Below are 25734 nucleotides of genomic sequence, written 5' to 3'. Positions count from 1 at the left end.
CACATTTCATATGATACAGGACAATACATATGTGAGCCTTGAAAACATCTACTTTAGAAATCCGAACTATGACTTTTTGAAGTTGTGTCATAAACTTCTGTAAATTCGCCAGATCTATAAATATGTGAAGTAAAAACGAGGAGGGAAAGCACCTTGATGTAGCAGTTGGGTCAGTTAGCAGTGCCTGTGGCTAAATGTGGTAATGCCCTCACACCGATCTGTAGAGTCATTTCTGTGATTTAAATGAAGCACACACTTAAACTCGTGAGGGTGTGTAAATAGCTGTTATGAAGAGGACAAACTTAACAAATTGTGTACACTCCAGGGTTGCTGACTGTATCAGATCCTTTATAAGAAGCCAATGTGCCAGAGATTATATACAGAAGCATTGACTTTAAAGAGAAAATATTACAGAAATCACAATTCTCACTTAGAGGAACGTCATTGTTTAAATGAATAGGACGTGGGATGTGAGAGTTAGTAGATCTCTCATTGACAATGACCCATAACTTTTCCAAAAGAAAAGTCAGAACACAGTGTTTATTTTCCTCCATCAGGAAGGAAAAAGCTTTCTTCTTACTATTTCTAACATAGTAGAAACTTCAGTGCTCTAGCAGAGATTCCCAATGATCGTTTCTATTTCTTAATTATAAAGCAAAGTACGAAAAAAAAAATCCCATATGTAAACTGAATAATCGATCTGTAGTCATCATCGATGTAGTAGAGGCTTAGAGATTATCACTAAGGGAAAACATGGATTTTTTAGAGCCAGAGATGATGCATCTCTTGTTGGATAAGTAAACGCTTCCCGTCAACTTCCAGGCATTTAGTGTATTGAGTTCAGGGTGGCTTGCTTAGTAGTTGGCCTCTATGCATTCATTGCAGAAGTTATTTGGGCAAAAGCTATGCCACTTGACCTTCAATCCACAAAAGTCCACCCAGCCAAGGCAGGGCAGAAAGTTGAGCAATTTGGTGAAATGGGACAACATAAAGAGTCAGACCAGTTGCCCAGTTTTTCGCTTCACTTTTGACTTCTAAAGACGCTCTGTCATTATGCAAACTCAGGGATGTGCCTGGTTTGAAGGAGAGGCATCGATGGGAAAAGGCCCAGACGATTGAAGACCTGGGTGGTTATCTGAGACCATCTTGCCTCATGCCAGAGTCTTGTTCTTAAAGTCTTGGCTAGGAGAGCCAGGCTTTGAGAGAGTTGGGCAATGGCTACTACATATTCATAATGTTGCCCAGTTGCAAAAACAAAACGTTCAAATGATAGCCAGGAAAATAAGTAGTCATGAATTCAAGGCCTGAACCGTGCAGACGAAGCCAATGAAGACGGGGTGCCAGGGTGGGGAGAGTCGCCAATAGTATACGTACTTCTTCTGCAGTTTGAGGGGGATTTGTTTTTTTCTTTCCTCTTGGACCTTGGTTTGGGAAGAGGTCAGACTTCATTTCCCTTCTAGGCTTGCTTTCTCTCTCAGCTAGGTGACCGGGGAAGGGGTGGAAGGAGGTGGTAGCCGCAGCTGAAGTGTGATGTTGGTCAGCACAGGTGTGCCGAGTGCAGGTTTGTAGTCTAGTAGAAGTTTGACAGGCTGGGTGACTTCTGAGCACCGCTTACCAGGTTGAATTTTATTTTATTTTATTTTTAAATTTTTATTTATTTATGATAGTCACAGAGAGAGAGAGAGAGAGAGAGAGAGAGAGAGAGAGAGGCAGAGACACAGGCAGAGGGAGAAGCAGGCTCCATGCACCGGGAGCCCGATGTGGGATTCGATCCCGGGTCTCCAGGATCGCGCCCTGGGCCAAAGGCAGGTGCCAAACCGCTGCGCCACCCAGGGATCCCCAGGTTGAATTTTAATGAAAAGAGAAGCATTAGGCGTCACGTAGTGTAATAGCAGCTGTCCTGATCTTAGGATCGTCAGGTGTGCTCTTCGCAAAGCGACAAGGCCGAGGCTAAGTTTAAGAGCTGTTCTAAAAGTAACAGGTAATAACTAATTAATATCCAGTGATTTTTGAAATGTGCCATCAAACACGTCAGCTCCGCAGTGGCCTCCTAGAGATGGAGGGAGAACGATGACGTGAGTAAGCCCTTCTCCATCTGAGGAAGCAGCATAGTCTATGTCGCAGGTGCACGTTCAGTGCGCCAATCGGGGAAAAAATCCCATCTGCAGATGGGTTTCCTTCCAAAGAGAGTTTGATCGAGTGAAGCTTCACCTGCACATGCTTCTGTTCAGCCTTCAAATGTGTAGTGCGCAGAACCTGGTATGATCCAGATTGGTTCTACTGTCTTGGGAGCATGTGCACCATCATGCGAGTGAGCAGGGTAGGGGGACTGAGCAGAGCAGCACGAGCTGGCTCCAGGGATACGTGGCTCTGTGCCCCCCTGGCCGTCCGTGCGGGCGCTGGCACCTGTCCGGCCCCCTCACTACCCTGCTCTCCCTGCTGGGGGTATTATTTTGCAGCAGGTGCTTACGGTCGCCTCTCAGATATGCCCACTCGCTGGTGGAGATTCGCCTGGACCGTCTCTATCCATTTGTATTTTCCCTGGCTGTGAAGTGGAATGCATGTGTCTGCAAGACTGGGGGAAATATTCCAGGGTTTCTTGACTCAGAGGCAAGAGGGACACTTCCTCAGCCAGGAATTGACTACATTCTCGGGGTGAAGGAGAGTGAGCAAGCCAGAGGTCAAGAAAGCTGCCTGTGCCAGTTGTTTGGGGCTCCAGGAATCATTCTGCTCTTACAACCAAGGCTACTCTGGGTGGATGTTTGTGAACTTCCGCTGGTTCTAAGCGTGTCCGAAATTATCGTGTCTATAATTTTTCCAATCTGAACATTATTATAACAGGTTAAAGAGTGCCCAAGGCCAGGGATTCTAGAATGATCATCACTAACATCTGATGGATGTTTTTGTTCCAGAAAAGGCAGTATAACCTTCTTATAACTAGCATCTTCTTGAGGTTGGACTTTTTTTTTTTTTTATAAGTAGGAAAACTAAAATGTATACGTGGGACTAAAATATGAGCATATAAAACAATAAATATACCAAAAAAAAAATCTCTAGACCTGTTCTGTGGTGCTTTTCTTTGGATAACAGTGAAGCATTAGGGCTTTCCCTCCTCCACGCGAGTAGGACCGTGCAGGATATGACAGACAGGGGTGCTGTCTCCGGACCTGGACCTCACTTTGCTTGCGGGGTGCTCGTGGCCGAGTTGAGTAACTACAGCAAGTCGTGATTTTTGCCTCTGCAGAGTGAAGATAATAATCGCTCTTATCTTGGCACCCGGGTGGCTCAGTCAGTTAAGCTTCTGACTCTTGGTTTTGGCTCAGGTCGTGAGATCCAGCCCCGGGTTGGGCTCCACGCCCCGCGAGGAGGCTGCTTGGACTGTTGTTTGCCCTGCGTGGCTCGGGGCCAGTCTTTGAAATGCTCTTTATTTCATCGTACGGCCCAGTCACTTCTTCTCGTGCTGTTTCTACTTTGGGACTTCTCCTGGCTGCTGGGGAGGCTGCTGTTCTGTCTGTTTTCTCCTGCTCGTCCTTCCTCCCCGTGTCACGGCCTTGGTGGCAGGGACGGGCCCGCGCGTTTCCCGGTGCGGCCCCTGGACACCCGGACCATCTCACAGGAGGGAGACCTGCACCCGGAGCCCTCGACCCTTCGGCGACAGCTCAGCTTTCTAAAGAGAGAAAACCATGAGTCTGCACCCTGTCTTCCGAGGACTGTTTGATCTGCTTGCTACGCTGTTTCAGGTACCGCGCGGTGCACCCCGGCGGGCCCCTTCCCGAGCACAGACTCTTCATCGGGGCTCCAGCCTCCGAACTTTCTGGGCCCCTGGTCTTCCCCTGCTCACTAGGATCAGGGCCCGCAGGTGTGTATGGACCGCGAGAGCACATCGCGCTGTCTGTCGTCGTTCTCACGTTCGCAGGGCGGGTGGCAGACGGGTCACGGATTCACATACGCTGGGGACTTGCTCTTTCTGCCAAGCAGTATATTTAGTTATTTTTAAAGTTGTTTAAAATAAATTGTGAGTAAAAATAAATTGCTTTTGCTGCAAGAAACACCAAAAATGGAAAAGCTAACAGTTCAGAGATGATAATTTATCTTGGAACTACGGCGAGCAGCGTAACTGCTTTATTAAACAGTGAGACGATTTATGAGATTATTTGATCTACAAATGGGTTGAAGGGTGGTCTGACCTCCGTGCCCCATTTTCTCCATCCGTGAGCCTTTCTGGACTTAGAGAGCCGTCGTCGTGCAGCTCTATCATGCTTGGAGTGGTCTATTTGGGAAACAACACAAAGGGAAGAGACCATCGCCCCTAATACGCAGGGTTCTGAGAGCCATACATTTATTTTTCTTTGAGTATTCGCTTTATGGTTAGCACATTTTTTAGTGTTAAAGCAGCAGGGGTGGGGTCAGGTGTAAGGTAGTGAGGAGGTGTGAGGAGGGGAAGCAGGATTAAGGAAATTTTTTTTTTAATTTTAGGATTAAGGAAATTATCATGCGTACCCTACTTAATGTTTTTAGGTATTTTGTTCTTCGCTTCCAAAACACATTTTAGGGTAGGTATTTGAACTTAATATCTTATTTCTCTTCAGTGTTGTTTTTAGAGGTTTCCAGAGAAGTTAATATTTTTTTTTTTAATTGCTGTAGTTCTTAGAAAAATCATACTAAAAACACTGACCATGTTACATAAATAAGAATAGTGGCTTTGCTGCCATAGCAAAGCTTTTTGTCACTAGCTTTTTATTTTGAAAGCATTACAGATTCACAGGAAGTTGCAAAATAGGCACAAGGAGGTCTGGTCAGGGCACCCTCTCCCTAACCTCCCCCAGCAGCAACATCTTAGTACAAAGTTTTAAATATTTAGTTTGACCTCTTTATCTAGTACTGACCTAGGCTAAATGCTCGCTGTTTTAATTAGCTAAGTGAGATGCTATTGTAGAAGTCATAGTCTTCACAACTGTTTACAAGTTGCTTTTTTAGTTTAGTTTAGTTTTTTTTTTTTTTTTTTTTTGGTCTCTAACATTTGGAGGTCATGCAGGATGAGGAGGAAAAGGGAAGGAGGGGTAGAGGAAGAGTGCAGGTAGGCAGACAGATGGACAAATTGAGAAACAGAGAGATAAGAAAACAGTACAGAAATTTCTCAGAAAGTTAAAACTAGACCTACCCTGACCCGGCAATCACATTCCTGGGTATTCGTCCCAAGAATACAGAAATACTAACTCAAAGGGATACATGCTGCCCTAAGTTTATAGCAGCATTATCTACAGTAGCCAAAATATGGAAACAACCTAAGTGTCTGTCGACTGATGAATAGATAAAGAAGATGTGGGGTGTGTGTGCGTGTGTAGATAGATATAATAGAAGGTTACTTGGCCATCAAAGAATGGGGGCTCCCGGGTGGCTCAGACAGTTAAGCGTCTGCCTTCAACTGTGGTCATGATCCCAAGGTCCTGGGATTGAGCCCCCCATCAGGTTCTCTGTCCAGCGGGGATCCTGTTTCTCCCTCTCCCTCTGCCTGCTTGTGTGCACACTCTCTCTCTCTCTGTCAAATAAATAAATAAAATCTAAAAAAAAAAAAAAAAAAAAGAAATCTCTGCTATTTGCAATGATGTAGATGGAGCTAGAGTGTATTATGCTAAGTGAGATAAGTCAGTCAGAGAGAGACAAATACAATATGATCTCATTCATATGTGGAATTTAAGAGATAAAACAGATGAATGTAGGGGAAAAAGGAGAGAGAGACAAACCGAATGAGAGAATAACTATAGAGAGCAAAATAAGGGTGGCTGCAGGGGAAGTGGGTGGAGGGGATGGGCTAAATGGGTCATGGGGATCAAGGAGGGCACTTGTTGGGATGAGCACTGGGTGTATATGTAAGTGATGAACCACTAAATTCTACTCCTGAAAGTAACACTATACGTTAACTAACTAGAATTTAAATAAAAACTGGAAACAATGGGACGCCTGGGTGGGTCAGTGGTTGAGCCCTGCCTTCAGCTCAGGGTGTGATCCCCGGGTTCCCCACAGGGAACCTGCTTCTCCCTCTGCCTGTGTCTCAGCTTCTCTCTCTGTATCTCTCATGAATAAATAAAATCTTGAAAAAAAATAAAAAAATAAAAATAAACAGAGATAGGGAGATGGACTTTCATTCATTGGCTGGACAAACCACCAAACATCCTCTTGTAGTTTTGGGGTCAGTTTGCATAAGCTTAGGGTATGTTCTATTCAAATCACTAGTGGTTGGGTTTTTGTGTATGCACCACCCTGTTCATCCTATGTTTATTTTCATGTCTTTGTCCTAATTTGCCTTCTTTATAATAAGTGTAGGTGCCCTAGATGAGGGTCTTCTGAAATGCTGATGATGTCATGTTTTTTGATTCAGACGCTGATTACACAGATGTATTCATTTGGTAAAGAAAAATTCATGGAGCTGCAGTTTTGATTTGTATACTTTTCTACATTTATGTTATACTGCAATTCGAATTCTCCATACTGTACATGGCCACTTCGTAGAGAAGATAAAGCCTTCCAGGGAGAGCTCCTGTTTTATTAGGAAGTTCAGGATCTCAAAGAAGGGATTGGATTTCAATCAAGGCAATGCATTTATTCTGTTTTGGTAAATATAACCAAAAAGAAAATGTCCCTTCAAAACTGAGACTCTTCTTACTGTTACTTCAGTTTGCTCTTACAAATTATTTTAAAAATAGGGTTAATAAAGAGTCACAGCGAAGGAGCACACTCCTCCTCCTTTACCTGTCTAGATGAATCCTTGGAGGGAAAGCCTCCTGTAACAGGTGTTAACCAACTGCAGATACTTTGCAGGAAGACAGTGTCATGGGGGTAACCCCAGCTTCCTGCCCTGTTACTTCCTGGGGTCAGGCTCTTGTGGGCTGTATTCAGGCCAACACTGGGAAGAAGAAGAGAAAGCAAATCCCGTGGTAAAGGAAAAATCTCAGTTCACACAGCACACGCAGACCCGTCCTGCAGGTCTTTCTGTGGAGTTTCCAGAGCATTCTGAGCCCTGATTGTTGCACCTGTTCTATTTATTGCCCAGTGGCAATCCCTGTTTGCAGTATAGCAGGGCAGCTTGTTTTAGTGGATTGGTGTAATTCAGAATCTGAGGTGCGTGTTTCATTTTCAGTTTTCAGTGTGGTTCAACCCAGGAGGCGTGCATTAAATGGTGATTGCCTACGAGAAAAGCTGCTGGGTGTGGGTTACACAGAAAATGCAGTCTTTGCCCATAAGGAGCCCGTAGTCCAGAACCCCGTTCATCCTGTCACATTCCCAGAAGTGAGAATTTAGTCTCATGTGGTTTGTGAGCACTTGAAAACTGAGATGATGGTCATAGAAACCAGAATGGGGGTGTGTGTGTGAATGTTAAGTACAGCATAATTTTGCGAAGCGCTTTATAGCTTTCCGAGAGCCTTTGACATATTTTATCGCATTTGAATAATCATGTGAAAATTGCCTCAGTTCCCTTCTTGATCTCTTGATCAAGGCGATGCAGGGCAGACTGAGTCTCCAGCTTCTGTGCCCTCGGAAGGACTGAACTAGTTCTGAAAATCTGTGTCCTCTCTTCACGGTTCTAAGTTGACATCTGAAGTTGTTTACCATAGGCTTACCAGCTCCAAGAGATGTGATTTCAATCATTTGGCAGATCAGCCAGTCAACTACTTTTCTGCCAGATGGAGTCTGACTTTATTTTTTCCTGACTCCCCCCACCACCACCCCCCCAAAAAAAAGTTCATCCTTTCCTCCAAAGAGCTCAGTTTTAAGATGGGTGTTTGACGACACCAATGGGAAGATGGAGCAGATTGACACACCTGAGTCGGTCACCTCCAGCCTCAGCACTTGGGTGCAGAGTCACGTGCTCTGCACTCTGCTGTCCCTTTGTGTGGCACCTAGAAGGGCTGGTCCCCGGGGCCTGGAGCACTCCCGGTGGGAGATGGGTGAGTGGGGTGCCTGGGAAGGAGAGAAGGAGAGCCTGGGGCAGGTGGCAGGTGCAGGCAGGTTGGCTTTGAAAAAAAAAGCACAGGTAGGAGGTAAAACCCTGGCCACTGTCCTGCTGTGCCCCTAACCTGGAACTCTGTGTACTGCAGGGAGACACTTAGCCTGGTTTGAAGGCTGCTGACTGGAGCCCGAGGACATCACCAAGGCAATGGTGGGAAGACTGGAGGAAGCACAACCTGCACCGACACTCTCAGCCATAGGGAAGCTTCCCACGAGGAGGGGCTGGCCTCCGCGTGTAGGGAGGGCTACGGGCAGGTCCCCTGGCACAGGAGGTGCATCTCTTTATACAGTGGCCTTGCATTGAGCACCTACTATGCATCATGACCTCTGCTCGCTTCTGGGACGCAACCTGGCGTTTGTTAGCTCCGCATCAAGGAGGCTGTCAAGAAGCAGCAGACATTCATGAACCTGCTCCAAAATCATTTCCTTAACCCGAGAGCCACAAATGTACCCCGGGGGAAGGGCCTGGCAATTTTATACTATTTTTAAATTTTTGTTTATTCACTTTTGAGGGTAATCCAAATTCTTTTGAACTTAGGTACAGACCGAACTATTTTATTATAATAAATCACAGTCATTGTGTGTGTGTATATACGTGTGTATACAGTGAACCCCCCCACCGTGCAGTGATGCTATTCTGAACAGTCCCTTGTATCTTAAGAACATTAAGAGGGAAAAGGGGGACACTGTTGTTTTCAGTCGGCTCGCATATTTACCATGTGTTTCCCTTCTCTTAGGTCATTCAGTCCTGCACTGCCCCGTTGTCTGTTGCCTCAGAACAGTTGCCCCAAATATTTTGCTCAGTTTTCTGGTTGTTTACAGCAGGAAGATAAGTCTGGGACCAGTTACAGCAGTTGCCAGAAGGAGAAGTGTGTGGCTGACATTTTATAACTTAAAAACTTAGCTCTACAGCCACTGCTTTTCTCATTGGGGTCTGTGGAAATGGTTTTTCTTGTAAAAAAAAAGGCCAGGATGTTATGAAATTTGAGAAGAATCACTATAAGCGAATGTATGTCCTAGGATGTCCTGGAGCTCGGAGGAGCAAAGAGATGGGCCATCCTGTTCCACGTAGTATGTATGTCAGGGAGCTGCTCATGAAAGGCTTGGTTGACCTTTGGTAGTAAAAATACACTGAGGATTGGAGGTTCTCTGTCGAGCATGTCATACTTTATGGGGACCTTGGGAAACAGGCAGGAAGCAGTTGAGATGGCAAAGAGCAGAAGCCTGAAGCACAGTTAAGACAGCTGAGGGCTTTTAATGGGAAGAAGAGGAACTGGAGGGCACATCTGCCTCTGTAGGGTGTGGGGGGGACGAGGAGGGGCAGTCATGGGCCCCTGGGGGTACACATCCTTTCAGATCATATCCAGGAGGAGGGAGAGCCTGGGTCAGTGGAGGTTTCCGAAGGCTAAGCAGTCGTCCTGTGTGGGGTTATTATCTACATACGGGTCCATCGATAGGGTGAGAATAGAGGGTCTAGGAACACTTGAGTAGATGGCTCTTTAAGAACTGAGTTCTGTGCATCCGCTTCTCTTCCTATTCTCTTGGGCTGTCACATTGGCTGCCAAGGATGCAGGCCCAGAGCTGTGACCCCGATAGGCATCTAAGCTGTTGAGAGTGGAGGGGGGCGAGGAAGAGAGCTTGGGCCTCAGTGAGTTTGCTCTTGCCCAGTACCTTTCTCTTTCTTAGACCAGCTAGTTAAGCTCCAGCACATGACTGTCCTCTTAACTCATCCACGGATGGTGAAGCAGAAACTCAGAGTTCCCAGAATGTGTCACAATTTATATGTAAGTGTTTTTCAGCACGTTTTTGTATAGTTTAGAATCAGTTGTTGGCCCTCCTGGGTCTTGGTCCAACAGGGAAAGTTGCTTATCATCAGGTTTTCTTGCAGGGATGCCTGAATTTTCTGTATCAGGCTTGGAATGTGATGTCAGAAGAATGAGGTTTTCTTCCCCCAGGAAAATATAAAGAACAGATTATACCCCTGTAGCTATATTGCCTAACTTATTGCCTATAAATTTTCTGTAGAGCTACTGTATGTATGTATATATGTGTGTATATATATGTAAATCTCCTGCCTTTCTTCAAAGAAATATTAATCCTGAGACCCACAGCTCAAGTCAAGTAGAATTCGCAGATAAGAAAATGATGAGCTTGGGTGATCTGCATAATTATATAAGTCTTCTGCTTGACATAACAGGAACCTTTCTCCATTGGAGAGAAGCTTTGGTAAATACCAAATGGGTGGGTTAGACTTTCCCAATTTATTTTACCCATTGCTATTTTTATTTCAGAACTGATTTGAAATATTACAAAATAAAATTTAAAAGTGCTTTCCCGGACTTTTCTTTACTCTGCATTTCATCATCGGATAAGTAAATAAGTGGAGAGAGAACTTTGTTTTTGTTTTTCGGTGTCTACTTAATAAAACATGTTTTTTTTAACTAACTGCATTTTGGAGACAGCATGCCTTTTCCCAGAAAATCTCAGGTTAACAACATTAAATAGGCACTGGATGTTTATCTGATCTTGTTTATAGGAGCATGAGAAATTTGGTAACCTCTGTATATACTTTATGCTGTTAACTAGGTAAGAGGTCATCGAACATTTAGAATTTCCCTATAAGCTTCTAAAATTGTCAGGTGAAGTCTACTGTGTCTGTATCAGAAGATGGTGGTTCTTTGTCTAGCGAAAACATTAGCTGTGTGAGAAAGAATATATGTGGTTCTTTTTGGAAATCTACATCCAGTGACAGAAACCCTGACAACTTCGTGTCTTTTCCAGAGTTAACAAGGACATTCTGGACTGTTCACAGAGGTGGCGACCTTAGCAAACTCAGTCTGAGCCTCTATTGTGGGAAATGTCGTAACTACACACGATACTCGAGTCATTGATTAAGAGTGAAGGTTATATATATACACACACACATATATAAATGTATATATATAAATATATAAAATTTATATATGTATATTATATATATATTTATAAATAAACGGAGTATTTATAAATAGGGAGTGAGCCTGAGGTACCCTGTACTTTTTTTTATGACATTATCTATTGCGTTATCGTGTTATGTTCTGGTACAGCTTTCTCACTGGATTGTAAGCTCCAAGCGAAAAGGAGCTGTTTTATTCAGACTCCTAGCTCACAGCACCATGCCATGTACACAGTGGGTGCTAAATAAATACCGACTGCATGCATTGAATATATCTAAGATATAATTGCATTTCAGATAAACCTCCAAAATCCTAACACTTTATTCACTGGCTAGCATGAATGTATTTTCAGAAGGGGGGAGAGACTTTGTTTAAGCCACCAGATTATTAGGTTATAATGATCTCGGTCATGAATTTCCTCATTGGCCTCCTTTATACTTAATTTGCAGTATATAGAAAAACAAGCATGTCTAATGGAGTGTGACAAGTGTTTTCTTGTTCTGCTTTTCAGAGAATTCACCTCTAAAGTAAAGGGCATGCATTGGCTTAAAAGTACTTTTAAGGGGTGCCTGGGTGGCTCAGATGGTTAAGCGTCTCTCTTTGGCTCAGGTCATGATCTCCTGGTCCTGGGATCAAGCCCCGCCTTGGGCTCCCTGCTCCTGCTTCCTCTCACTCTCTCTCTCTCTGCATCTCCCTTTCTTTTTTTTTTTTTTAATGTTGAAAAATTTTTTTAATTTTTTTAAAATTTTTTATTTATTTATGATAGTCACAGAGAGAGAGAGAGAGAGGCAGAGACAAAGGCAGAGGGAGAAGCAGGCTCCATGCACCGAGAGCCAGACGTGGGATTCGATCCTGGGTCTCCAGGATCGCGCCCTGGGCCAAAGGCAGGCGCTAAACCGCTGTGCCACCCAGGGATCCCTGCATCTCCCTTTCAAATGAATAAATAAAATCTCTAAAAATAAGTAAGAGTATTTTTAAGGAATTAGTACTTAGATTAAAATTGAATTCTCAGGGAAGAGTACATCTTAACTTCATGCAATCACAATGACATGTCTTCATGTAGAGGAGTCTAAAGGTTATCTGTAGTATTCACCCATCATCCAAACAACACAGGGGTATAGATTTCTATTTTTAATTCAAATTAGTAGACATTAGCAGGCAGTTCAGAGAAATATATGATCTTCAGAGCCCTCTCAGTAATTAAAGGAAGACAATTTTTACATGGAATGTGATAAAATGAGTTTAAGTGCATAATAAAAGGTCATAACCATGATAACCCCTAAATATTACATCAAAGGAAAATAAATGTGATTTTCATTTATACTTGGAAATAATGGTTAACTGTAACCTCAAGAAACACTATCAACAGTGAGATTTCTCCCCACCACAGTGTCATAAAAGTCAAATGGCTGGTGGTGATTTACTAACGACAAGAGAAAGAAGTCATGTACTATGTGCAGGTGTGTCTGGAACTGTCCAGAGTTGGCAGTGATGATAGGGCCACAGGCACTAAATGCGAAGTTATTAATGAAATACAATTGAACTTTAAGGACGGGAAAAGCAAAGTTTATTTAATTCCGTGAATCACGTCCCAAGTATCATACGTTTTTATACACTCGGTGCAAGATATCCTGTGTTCAATTTATATTTCCATGTGGCATGGATGTGGCGAGTCTCATTTACATAGAGAGTTAATGCAGTTTATTCTACGTAAGCACATGAGGAAGGTAGTAAGAACAGTTTGAATGATCAGGGAACCTGGGTGGTTCAGCAGGTTAATAAGCGTCTGCCTTTGGCTCAGGTCATGATTATTGGTTCCTGGGGTCAAGCCCTGTGTCTGGCTCCCTGTTGGGGGTGGGGGGGGGTCTACTTCTCTTTCTCCCTCTGCCCACCCCCTGCTGGTGTGCTCAAGCACGCGTTCTCTCTCCCTCTCAAATAAATGAATAAAATCTTAAAAAAAAAAAAGAAAATTTTGAATGATCAACCAGATTGTATTTTGAATCTTCAAACCAACAGACATAAAATTGAAGGAATAAAAAGAAATATTTATTTATTTATGTATTTGTGTATTTATTTATTTATTCATGAGAGACATAGAGAGAGGCAGAGACATAGGCAGAGGGAGAAGCAGGCTCCTAGGGACTCTATCCCAGGACCCCAGGATCACAACCTGAGACAAAGACAGATGCTCAACCACTGAGCCACCCAGGCGCCCCTCAAAAAAAAAAATTTAAACAAAACAATGATAGTGGGTCAAACTTTGCTGCCACACATGACCCTGGAGAGGAGTATCAGTCTTGATTTTGCATGTACAAGTTTAACAAAGGATTATTTTTCATTTTACCTCTGGAAATGTAAATTAGTGTCGCAGGTGCCTTTATTGGGGTATAGATGCTGTCTGTGAACTTTTGTCATTTTTTAAAAAACAGACTATTACATTTACATGTTAACAATAAGGATAAACCATCATTCTTTAGAGATATAAAGCACACCCCTCTAGTTGTGTGCAGTCTCCCTGTTTCAAATTAAATAGCATCTATCCTTCAGACTGCCGTTTAGTGACTAGGTACTATATACAAGGTGTTACCCTCAAAGTTAGGACTTTCAGTGTGGCCTAGGACTTGAGTCATGAAGCAAATTAATAGATTTTAGGAGTATGGAGATCTAGACCTGTGGTTCTCAACTGGGGACCCTTCTGCCCATCACCCCCCATGGCCCCCGCGATATTCGCCAATGTCAAGCAGTGAGGTGTGTTACTGGTATCTAGTGGGTAGAGGCCAGAGATGCTGTGACACATTCTTTAATGCACAGGACAGGGACGCCTGGGTGGCTCAGTGGTTGAGCATCTGCCTTTGGCTCAGGGCGTGATCCCGGGGTCCTGGGATTGAATCCCTAGGAGCCTGCTTCTCCCTCTGCCTGTGTCTCTGCCTCTCTCTCTGTGTCTCTCATGAAGAAATAAACAAAATCTTAAAAAAGAAAAAATGCACAGGACAGCCCCCGCCACAAAGAACCGTCTCCCATCCAAGATGTTAACAGTGCTGACACTGAGGAGCCCTGGGCTCTGCCGCATTCAGTAACCACATTCAGCTCTTACTTATCCATCTACTTGAATATTACAATAGAATACATTTGTATTCTTTCTTCTTCTTTCTTTGGCGTGAATTATTCCTTTGCTTGGGTTTTGTATGTGCCCAGAAGTGCAGCAGCCAGCATTCCAGCTTCACCTGCACCAGCTTGCCCAACCTGAGAACTTCCAAGTGAAAGCAAGAGTCATGTGAAGACGCCTTAATTATACCCACTCGTAAACTTGCTTAAAAAGGAATCCGTGAGGCCCTGGGAGTGAAAAATTGGCTCCTTCACTGTTGTAGAAACAACATAAGTTTAACATAAAACATGTACTTTTCTTTTTTCCTTCTTCCCTCCCCGCCCCCAAATCTGGCAACGTAAAAGCACCATTAGGTAAAGAATTCTTTCACCACACCACTTTCTCAGAAGCCAGAAGAAAACCCAGCTTGTTCCAGCCTAGCTTTGTCATGGAGAGAAGGCAGCTGCTCCATTCTGAAACGTCCTTTCTCTTGATAGCAGCCTACCCAAGGGTGAAAATGTGTTCTACAAGTGAACAGTGAACGTGTGCCCGTTCTCCTCTGTGGGATGCTGTTTGTGCTAAGGTTTAGATCACTGCACCTGACGGCTTAGCAGGGGGAGGGCAAGCCTTCTGTCAGCCAGAGGACACCAGGTCAGTGCTGGTCCCCAACCCAGCGGTTGCCTGAAGTCCCCCAAAGGGCAGAGAGGTCCCATGCCTTTTGCCATGCCTGAAGGGAGTCACCAGAGTCTCTAACACAGCCACACACCTGTGGGGTGTCACCTTGGCAGTGCACAGGGCAGGTGACCGTTGGTGCTGTTGGGATTGGAGGCCAACCAGAATAACAGATCTGCTTGCGAGCTTGAGTTGAGTAACACTTGTTCCCCTATAACTCATGTGTATCAGAAAACACAATAATTTCTTGAATTTTATAGTCACGTCCCATAATAATGCCTGGCATACACCTGGTGCTCAATAAATATTTGTTGGGTGAATGAATGAGTTCAGAACTGGATGGGATCTTGGCCCAACTCTCTCATTTAACAAGGAAAGAAACTCAAGGTCCACAGAAATTCTACAATGATGAAGGAAAATGGGTGTTTTCATGGCCTGTGGCGTGTGTGGCTCTGTGAATCTCGTGCCGATACTCCTGGAAAAATGTGCGACAGGCCACCCTGCTGGCATGGGTGCCCTCCTGGTCCTGCTCCCAATTTTCTGAAAATGGGCCTCCAAAATTGCTTCGGCTTTAAGTTTTATGCCCAAGTCTGTGTCACCCCCAGTTGAGAAAATCTAATGAAAGGGTGGTCAGGGGATTGAAAACCTCTATGTAACTGTTTCATTTAAAAAAATGAAACAGATATTTTCAAATGTTTGACTCCATTAAGTAAGATTTTTTTAAAAGTTGATTTTAGCATAGATAGTCGTTATTGCTCTATGTCAATGCTATGCACGTGCTCCTGTCTATAAAAATTAATAAGTTTTAGAGAACCAAACATAATTGTCTAAATCAAATGGGCACATTGTGATCAAAGTTAGTGTGTATGACTGATCAAACTTAATTTGAATTTGTATATGATATGTTTTTTCCAACAAAAGAACCCCGTGTAAGAAGACGTGTAACCCATCAGTAAGAAGAAGGGGTTAGAATGTGTGGTAGTTAATGTACCTTCCCAGTCTAAGAAAAGTAGCCAAAAGGGAGGTTCTGGACAGTGTTCGGAGGGGGCTCCCAGAGCCCCAGAGTCCGTACCATGACGTGGTGGCTGTGTGATCTAGTGGAGGACCCCTCTGTCGGCCATAGTTCCTCACCTGCCAGACACTCAACACCATGGGACCTAAGGCGAAAGGCTGTCCTGGAGATTCAGAGAGGTAGTAGTACATGAAAAGTGCGGGGCATATAGAAGTTGTTTGATAAATATTAATATTTTGATGCTGCTGCTGCTCTCACTGCTGTTGTGGTTCTAGATCACTGCCATCCAACATGGTAACCGTGAGCTACATTTGGTGGCTGTTGGGCACTTGTGATGTGTCTTGCCAGGCTAAGATACGCTGACAGTATAAGCTACATACTGGGTTTTGAAGACTTAGTATAAGAAGATGAAAAAAAAAAGAAAAAAACTCACCTAATGCTCTTTTGATTTAATTGCACATCGAAATAAAAATATTTGGAATATATTGCATTAAATGAAATGTCTTGTTAAAATTGATTTTGGCAGTTTCATTTTTGTTTTTTTTTTCATTTTTGTTGTTTTTAATGGGGCTACTAGAAAATTTTTAATGATATATGTGGTTCTCGTTGCATTACTAGATAGTACAATGGCTAATATACGTGGTGAGGGTCCCAGAAATGTGCTGCATGTTTTGCTATAATCGTAAAGTGTCTTCTAGTCAACTACGCTTCCAGCCCTTGCATCTTGGACCTGAATCTTTTACTTTTTTAGGCTTTATTTCTCTGAAGGGTTGGCCTAGACTGAAAAAAAAAAAAAAGAAAAAGCATCTAGGCAAACATGAACTTATTTGCTTTCTGACCGTTCTATTCTGGCCAGGAGGAAGTCCTATCTAGGCATGAATCTGCCTTCAGTGATTGAAGAGAGATCCGATTCCTTATCCTTCAGAGAGCCCAGTGAGAAGGTGTCACTGAACTTGCTGGGTTATCCTTTATGGCATTGCGTGTCATTAGCAAGGGCCGCACTTTGCTTGATGCTCCTGCAATCGGTGGTTCCCAGCTGTATTCCTTAGACACATGTTGGTCTTAATAGATGTTCCTGAAAAACAAAAAAAAAGCATTCTGTAGTCAAGTAAGCTTGGAAAGCACCCTATCCACAAGACCACTGCTTATGTACGTTTCATATTAAAGATTCTGAAAAGTCCTGCAATAAAGAGGCCCGTCTAACATGTTACAGCCCATAGTTACTCGAATTTATTTGACTATAGATCATTTTTTTTCAAACAATACCTACAAGACACAGCCCGCTGCTCACATGCAACACGGTTTCAGAAACACTCCTTCAAACAATGAGAAGGATCCACTCACTAACCTGAGCAATGTTTTTAGGGAAGGACGGGCAGAAACAGTTTCTCTGAAAGTGGTGGGACGATCACTCTTCACTGCCTTTGTAGGAAGGAATCGCTGATAAATATGTGTCTCTAAAGGGAGTGAAGGTGAAAAAAACGGAGGAATTGCTGTTTTGCAAACACGTCTTTTTGAAAAAGAATGCCTTGTTCAGATAAGCAAAACAAGGAAAATGTTACAGAAGTCCTGCCTTACATTTATATTTATTTATAGTCTATTTTCTGAAAATAGTTGAGACACCTTTTGAGAGTTGCAAATATGGTAGGGCCGTTCCAGCACAATTGTAAAGTAACGAGAATGCAGTCGTAGAGGAGTGGAGATGGCTCTACTGGCAACTACAAGCTTCGGGCACCTGCTGCAGCTGAGCACGGAGCCAGCCCAGGGCCTTCCAGCTACAGGGAAAGCCTTTGCAGGTGCCTGGTCCCCACTCCAGACCCACCTGATTGCTGCCTAAGTCATAGTGTGCAAGGCCAGCTCTGGGAATATCTCCTGGAACTTGTAGTTACTGCAGACTCCAGTTTAGAAGATTAGAAATTGTTATGCAGAAAAACTGCCTTAAAAAAAGAGGAAACCTAATGCCAGTAAAGAAAGAAACCTAATGCTTTCAAACAAAATTGTTATTTATTTATTTATTTATTTATTTATTTATTTATTTATTTATTTTTATTTATTTATTTATTTATTTATTTAATTTATTTGAAGTAACTGCTTTTTTTTTTTTAAATTTAGATTTCATTTATTTATTCATAAGAGACACACACAGAGAGAGAGAGAGAGGCAGAGACAGACTCCCCACGGGGAGCCCGATGCAGGACTCCATCCCAGGACCCCAGGATCACGATCCGAGCCGAGGGCAGACGCTCAATCCCTGAGCCACCCAGACTTCCCAAAGTTTTTTTTTTCTAAATGGGAAACATATGGGGCACCTGGGAGGCTTAGTGGGTTAAGATGCCTGCCCTTGGCTCAGGTAATTATCTCCAGGTCCTGGGATCAAGCCCTGTAGTGTTATTCATTTATAAATAAATAAAACCTGTGAAAAGATGGAAAATGTATTTGATCTGGCCTACTGTTGTGCAAAGATGAAAACTGAGATCAAAGAAATCTAAGGAAAATGATATATCTGGTAAAGGGTTAATTTCTAAAATATATAAGGAACTCCTAGAAATCAATAGCAAAAAAGCCCAAATAATTTCAATTTAATGTGGACGAAGGGCCCAAAAAGATATTTTTCCAAAGAAGACAGAGAAATAGCCAACAGGTGCATGAAAAAGAGGCTTCAGTAGTCATAAGGGAAATACAAATGAAAGCCACAGTGAGGTATCACCTCACATCTGTTAAAATGGTTATTATAAAAAAGATGAGATAAATATGGATGAAGATGTGGAGAAAATGGTTCTCTTGCGCTGTTGGTGGGAATGCAACCTGGTGCAGCCACTGGAAATTTCTCAAAATATTAAAAATAGGACTACCCTATGCCCCAGTAATTCCATGACTGGGTATATATCTGAAGGAAACTCCATCAGAATCTCAAAGAGAGGTCTGCACTCCCATGTTCCCTGGGAGCATTATTCATAATAGTGAAGATATGGGAACAACCTAAGTGTCCATTGACAGATGCATGGATAAAGAAAAAGTGAGACAATGGAATAGTGTTCAGCTCTAAAAAAAGAAGGAAATCCTGATATTTTTGACAACATGGATGAACCTAGCCAGCCATCATCCTAAGTGAAAATACGGCAGAGAATGACAAATACTGTATCTCACTTTTATGCCAAATTAAAAAAAAAAAAAATTGAACTCCTAGGAAGATGATGAACTCCTAGTAGAATGATGGTTGCCAGGAGGTGGGGAAAGTGGGTGATCATAGTCAAAGGGTGCAAACTTCCAGTTATGAAATGAATAATTTTTGGTGGTATGATGTACAACATGGTGACGATAGGTAACAATAATATTTACTTGAAATTTACTAAGAGAATAGATCTTTTAGCATCTTCACCACACACACACACAAAAAAATGTGAGATGACAGGTGGGTTAAAAAAAAGAAATCTGTGTGCTGAATCACGTGAACACATATTATGATATGGCTATAAAGTCATCAGTCAAATAAATACACTAGCATATTCATTAACTAGGAAAATATTCCATTGGGGGGGCAGAAACTTCTATTTCATTTTTATCTGCTCATTTTGTTTTGTTTTTTTTTTCATTTTCTGTTTCTTAATGCACAACATGTATTCGTACACCGTATGTGTGCATTAGTTAATTTTTTTTTCAATCAGTAAGGAGGGATATTTATAAGAAGTCTTTAAAAGGGCATAGGCCTTATTGTGGGGTGACGTGTGAGTCATAGGTGACAAGCCTGTGTGTTGTGTAAAGCTGTGGAAGCTGGTATGTGGGTCCTGCAAGGAATGTGACTTATAAGCAATGATGAAGTTGGCGAAGTTTCAGTAAACACAGCTGGGACTGCCCCCACGGCCTTTGGGTGACCTTGGACATCACTGCAATTTATCTTTGGAGATGCACATATGCATCTTTTGAGCCTGATAGGACCTCGATCATGATGCTTTTCGAGTGATTCTGGGGTTTTGTTTTTTTTTTTTTTTTGAGCACTGGGCGAGACCATGCATGCAGCTAGCTCAGGACACACGTCCATCTGTGGCACAGCCAGGCAAGATACAGTAGCAACTGACACAGAATTTAAACAAGGAGAAAAATTAAGTAAATGGCCTAGAACGGATTTCCCTCTTCTGAATGACTCTAAGAACTGAAATAGCGTAAGATGCCGAGGACTCTAGGAAGGAGGTGTACATCAATCCTGGCCCGTCTCTTAATTAAAGGAAATCCAGACGATTAACACAAAATGGTGTGAACAGGCCATTCACACACGTCACACGAAGGCTCACCAACAATCTCCTTTTTCTGTTAATAGATCTTTCCCAGACTTTCCACTCTGATTTTCGGTGCAGACACCAGGTTGCCCCGGTTGTGTGTCCTGCTGTCAGGAATACCTTTTAAGGACCGAGAGGGGAATCTTTGGCTTTACGGGCTGGGTGTTTGAATTATAGTATAAAGTGGCAATAAAATCAACCGACCGTTATTGCTCTCACTAGGAGCCAGTACAGTTCAATCTTTTCCACAAGGATATTGTGATGCTTGTGATAGTCCGGCTGCCGATACGGTGCCTGTGAAACACAAAGGGTGACCCTGGCCTTAAAACCAGCTCCAAGCAAGTTCTTGTTCTCCTTGCCTCTTGAGACACCTGATTCTCTGCCAACTGTGATACAGTTAAGGGTATATTGTCTTGGCCATGCTTTACCGGAGCCAGTGCTTAAAATGTTCCCTGAGTTTAAATTTTCCAGGAGTCCTATTTCATCTTGCCAAATGCTTAGTACTGTGACACTTTCAACCAGCATACCTTCATGGAAAATTCAATCTACATTTAGCTTTTATTTTATTTTATTTTTTTAAAGAAAACACTCTGTTATGAATGTAGGTTGTGTCTCACACTCATCCACCTCCCTGTGCACAATCAAAATTAAGCACGCCTGGTCGTATTTGTAACACGAGAGAGAGTCAACAAGTCTCCACTAGTATGCACACACTCAGAAGTTGACAAGAAAAATAAATCTGAAAAGCGGTTTGAAATCCTTTTATTAGCCAGAAAAACGTGCTGTGCCAATATTTTTATTAGCTGTAAAAGATCAGTGAAAGTGTGTGACCAGAATTGGTTCATGCGTTCAGCAGCTTTTATAGGACCGGGTGCCGTCTTCGGCGCTGGTGTTCCCTGTCAGAGGGCCATGTGACTAGTTAGCAAAGAATCAGGACCCAAACCTAGATCTTTAGACTTCAGTTGCTTCTGGAACATCAGAAAGAAGAAAGTCATTTAGGAAGAACCCCTGTGCTGTGAGGATAACAGAAGCCAAGTCTCTTATTTCTTACCAAGAAGACATTCCTAGGGCATAGACTAACGGAGTGGCCGGGCTTTGATAATTAGGAGCCCAGCTGCCCTGCAGGTATATCAGAGATAGACCTAGAAACTCAAAATGCTATTTTATTTTATTATTATTTTTTAAAGATTATTTATTTATGCATGAGAGACACAGAGGGAGAGAGAGAGGCAGAGACACAGGCAGAGGGAGAAGCAGGCTCCACGCAGGGAGCCCGACGTGGGACTCGATCCCGGGACTCTTGGATCACACCCTGAGCTGAAGGCAGATGCCCAACTGCTGAGCCAGCCAGGCATCCCAAAATGCTATTTTAAAATAATATTTTCTTTCCTATTTGAGTGTAGTTGACAGTGTTACATTAGTTCCCAGGGTACAAGGTGGTGATCCCACATCCCTATGGGTTACGCTGTGACCCCCGCATGTGTAGCTCCGTCACCACACGGCATTACACTATCACTGTACCCCCTACGTGGACTTTTTCCCCGTGGCTTATGCATTCTGTACCTGGAAACCTGTACCCCCCACTCCCCTTCACCCATTATGTCCCTCCCCCCCAGCCCTCCCCTCTGGCAACCATTAGTTTATTCCATGTACGTAAAGGTCTGCTTCTGCTTTTTGTTTGTTTATTCATGGTGGGGTTTTTGTTTCTTTGTGGTGGTTGTTTTTTAATTTTATTTTATTATTTTTTTTATGTTCCACATATGAGCAAAATCATATGGTATTTGTTTTTCTGAGTCTGACTTAGCAAAATACCCTCTAGGGCCATCCATGTGGTCGCAAATGGCACAACTCCATCCTTTTTTATGGCTGAATAGTATTCCACTGGGTCTTTTTTTTTTAAGATTGTATTTATTTATTCATGAGAGAGAGAGAGAGAGAGAGAGAGAGAGACATGCAGGCACAGGGAGAAGCAGGCTCCATGTAGGGAGCCCGACGTGGGACTCGATCTTGGGACCCCAGGATCCCACCCTGGGCCGAAGGCAAGTGCTCAACCGCTGAGCCACCCAGGCGTCCCTCCAGTGTGTCTTAAGTAATATTTTCAATTCTTTAAAATAAGCACAAGTGTGATTTACTTTGAGTATGTGTGTTTTAGCAGGATGACGCACTTCGATCTTGCCGATGCAACACAGTATTGTGTGACTTTTTCTGCTCAAACTCGTAAATGTATGAATTCCATCCACATTATAAATCACAATACGATCCTTGTTGATGGACCATGGGAATTATGATCATTGACGTCTCCATAGAAAGTTCTACCCCATGTTTATAACCTTTGGCAGGAGGCACAGAGTTAATAGAATTTTAATGTATCTTCAGTGGGGGGGGGGGGCTTGAAACTACCGCGCTCTCCTGCCCCAACAGATTTCACTTCCAAACCTTTCTCCTTCGTTTTTTTCACCTAAAGCACAAATCCGTGGGGGGCTCAGCTGCCCGGACTTTCCGCACCACCCGGTCCAGGGCTGAGACCTGGCCTTGCGCTGACGTCAGCTTTTGGACCTCTCCAGGGACGGCAATTCGATACTTCTTTCATGGTTGGGTTTTGACAATTGGGGATTAGGTGTTCCTTCACACGAGGACTCGCCTTCTCCGTTCTTTCCCCGGACCCTTTCCCCGCAGCTCCCGCTGGGCCCCCGGCTGTCCAGGCGGCTCCGAGCCCGGCCACCGGCCACCCGGCCACTCGGCCACTCGGCCACCCGGCGCGTCCCCTCCCAGGGCTGCAGGAGCCGGGCCGGAGGGAGCAGGCGGGCTCCCCTGTTTGTAAGCGGACGCATTCAGGCGAAACCGGGACTCTGTGCACCTGTCACAGGCGCGGGTCCCCTGCCCCCGACGGCAGAACCCCTCGTGTGCGCTCACACCCTCGGGCCCGCGGTGGCCCTGGAAGCGCTGCTGGAATCCGGCCCTGGCACCCCGGCCCCCCGCTTCTCGCGGGCCGAGCAAGGGCAGCGGCTCCCCGCCCCTCCGCCAAGCCTCCTTCGAGGGCTCCGGCTTCTGTGTGTCTCAGACTGTTGTTGATTGTGATAAAATACACATTACACGCACTTTGCCATCTCGGCCACGTTAAGCGTGCAGCTCAGCGCACGCCGCGCGCCTGCACCCGCTGCGGGGGGCCGTGCCCCGTCCGTCCACGGAGCTCGGGTCCACTCGGCCGACTCGTCCCCGTGAGACTGCAGGTCCTCAGGCTTCCCTCCCCCTGCTCCTGGCCTCCCCGCTGCTGCCTCGCCTTCCCCGCTCCTGACCTCCCCTCCTTGCTTCTGGCCTCCCCCCTGCTCCAGGCCTCCCCCCTGCCCTAGGCCTCCCCTTGCTCCTGGTCTCTCCCATGCTCCTGGCCTTCCCCCGCCACTGCTCCCTCTTCCCTGCTCCTGGTCTCCCTCTTGCTCCTGGCCTCCCCCCTGCTCCTGGCCTCCCTGTGCTCCTGGTCTCCCCCCTGCTCCAGGCCTCCCCCCCTGCTCCTGGTCTCCCTGCTGCCCTAGGTCTCTCCCATGCTCCTGGCCTTCCCCCGAACTGCCCCCTCTTCCCTGCTCCTAGTGTCCCCCCTGCTCCTGGCCTCCCCTCTGCCTCCCCCCCTTCCCTGCTCCTGACCTCCCCTCCTTGCTCCTGGTGTCCTCCTTGCTCCAGGCCTCCCCCCATGGTCCTGGCCTCCCCTCTGCCGCCGCCCCCGCCTTCCCTGCTCCAGGCCTCCCCCTGTTCCTGGCCTCACCCCTGCTGTCTCCCCTTCCCCACTCCTGACCTCCCCTCCTTGCTTCTGGCCTCCCCCCTGCTCCAGTCCTCCCCCCTGCCCTAGACCTCCCCTTGCTCCTGGTCTCCCCCTTGCTCCTGGCCTCCCCTCTGCCATCCCCCCTTCCCTGCTCCTGACCTCCCCTCCTTGTTTCTGCTCTCCCCCATGGTCCTGGCCTCCCCTCCACCGCCACCCCCCTCCCTGCTCCTGGTCTCCCTCCTGCTCCAGGCCTCCCTCCTGCTCTAGGCCTCCCCATGCTCCCGGTCTCTCCCCTGCCCCTGGCCTCCCCTCTGCTGCCCCCCTTCCCTGCTCCTGACCTCCCATCATTGCTTCTGGTCTCCCCTTGCTCCAGGCCTCCCCCCTGGTCCTGGCCTCCCCCGCATACACCCCCCCTCCCCCTTCCTGACCTCCCCCCTGCTCCTGACAGCACCATTGTGCTCTCTGCCTCTGGTTCACACTGCTCTTGGGACCCCCTGTGAGTGGAATCGTGCAGTATTTGTCCCTTGGTGACTGGCTTGTTTCTTCACCGAGTGTCCTCAGGGCCCATCCATGTCATAGCACGTTTACCACATTTTGGTTATTCATTTATCCATCAGTTGATACTTGGGTTGACTGCTGTGAGCAACACGGCTGCTGTGAGCAACACGGCTTGGAACGTGGGCATCCACCCCAGCTCTGTGGCACCTTCTTGAAGCCCAGATGTGACCCAGTCACTCCTTGGCTGGAAGTCTCCAGCAGCTCCCATGCCTGGGGGACAAAGACCAGGATCGCCTGCGGATCTGCTGCCGGCCCTCTTGGGCCTCCACGCCCGGGGTCCCGGCTAGGCCTTGCGTTCCCATAGCCCTCTGCCTGTGTCCCTGCTCTGTCCTCCATCCAGGAAGTGATGCCGGTATCTATACCGGAAATCTTATTTCTTCTCGAAACAGAACCAGACCAAACAAAGTACAGAATGAAGAGCTCGAGTGTCCTGGCCTCAGGCACCACGTGCGGGAGTATGTGTCCCCATCCCTTCTCCACGGTCGACACCTGCTAAGTGCCTCTGTGTGTCTGTGTCGCCTCTAGGACCGGAGCTCCTGCCGGGGGGGGGGGGTGGGCATAGCATCTGCTTCATTTTGAAATCTTGGTCTCAAGTGTATGCTCTTCTCTGGAGAAGGGGCTGACTTGCTGGAACTAACTTGCTTTAGTGCTGGGTCAGATCCCGACCCTCAGAAGAGCCCTTCTTAAGTTGTTATTTTTCAGGCTCCAGTTGCCACCAGAGTCCTAAGTCTTTGCATGAATTTATCTGGTCACCAGAGCTATGACCCATGTGGCAGGTGTGACTCTAGGAGCCTTCTACACAAAGATTGGGTTTTAGCCTTTATTGGTCATGTCAGGGTCATGAACCTCTGAAGTCTGCTTGTCCAATGTTAAGAGGAACGTTTCAAGAGCTGCACTCATGTGCTCTGGCCCCACCTGCTCTCCAGTGTATGTTCTTCTCCTGTCCGCCTCTGGCCACACTGGCCACTGCTTAGTTTATCAAACCGAAGTTCTGACTGCCTCAGGGCCTTTGCACAAGCTGTTCCCACTGCCTGGCAAACTCGTGTTCTGGATCTTCAGTTGTAGGATCTCTCTCACCTCGCAAGAGTATTCGTTTACTCCTTAAATGCCTCTCCAGCTAGCCTGTCAATGCCAGGAGGGCAGAGCTCTCACCTGCTCCATCGACCTGCACACCCACAGAACCCAGCACTGTATGGCAGCTTGACTGACACGAAATGCACTGGGTTGAACCTGAAAGAACTGGAGCCCAGCTCTGTGGCACCTTCTTTAGCCGTGTGACTTTAACCAAGTACCTTATTCTCCCTGGGACTCAGTTTCCCCTTCTGTAAAACACGACGACAGTTCCCGTCTCAGGGGAGGGGAGCCGCCGAGCCAGTGCCTGCACACTGAGGACAAGGAACGGTCAGTTCCAAGCCTTGCAAAAGGGACTTGCACAA

The 25734-nt window shown here is 45.4% G+C and overlaps 1 protein-coding gene across 2 annotated transcripts in view; it reads left to right on the top strand.

Annotated features, from left to right (window-relative positions):
* EGFR (epidermal growth factor receptor) overlaps nucleotides 1-25734 on the top strand; it is a 197695-nt gene that overhangs the window by 9944 nt on the left and 162017 nt on the right. The window contains exon 1 of one of the 2 annotated variants that reach the window (XM_077864151.1): nucleotides 3839-3859. The exons of the other annotated variant lie outside the window; for it this stretch is intronic. The gene's annotated coding sequence lies outside the window, so the exon portion shown is untranslated. Of the gene's footprint in view, nucleotides 1-3838; nucleotides 3860-25734 lie in introns of those variants that run through there. 2 annotated transcript variants of the gene reach the window in all.

The sequence above is a fragment of the Canis aureus genome, chromosome 21 (genome assembly GCF_053574225.1).
Source record: "Canis aureus isolate CA01 chromosome 21, VMU_Caureus_v.1.0, whole genome shotgun sequence".
Lineage (NCBI taxonomy): Eukaryota > Metazoa > Chordata > Mammalia > Carnivora > Canidae > Canis > Canis aureus.
The sequence above is the reverse complement of the archived record's forward strand: the minus strand, read 5'-3'. Positions and strand labels throughout refer to the sequence as shown.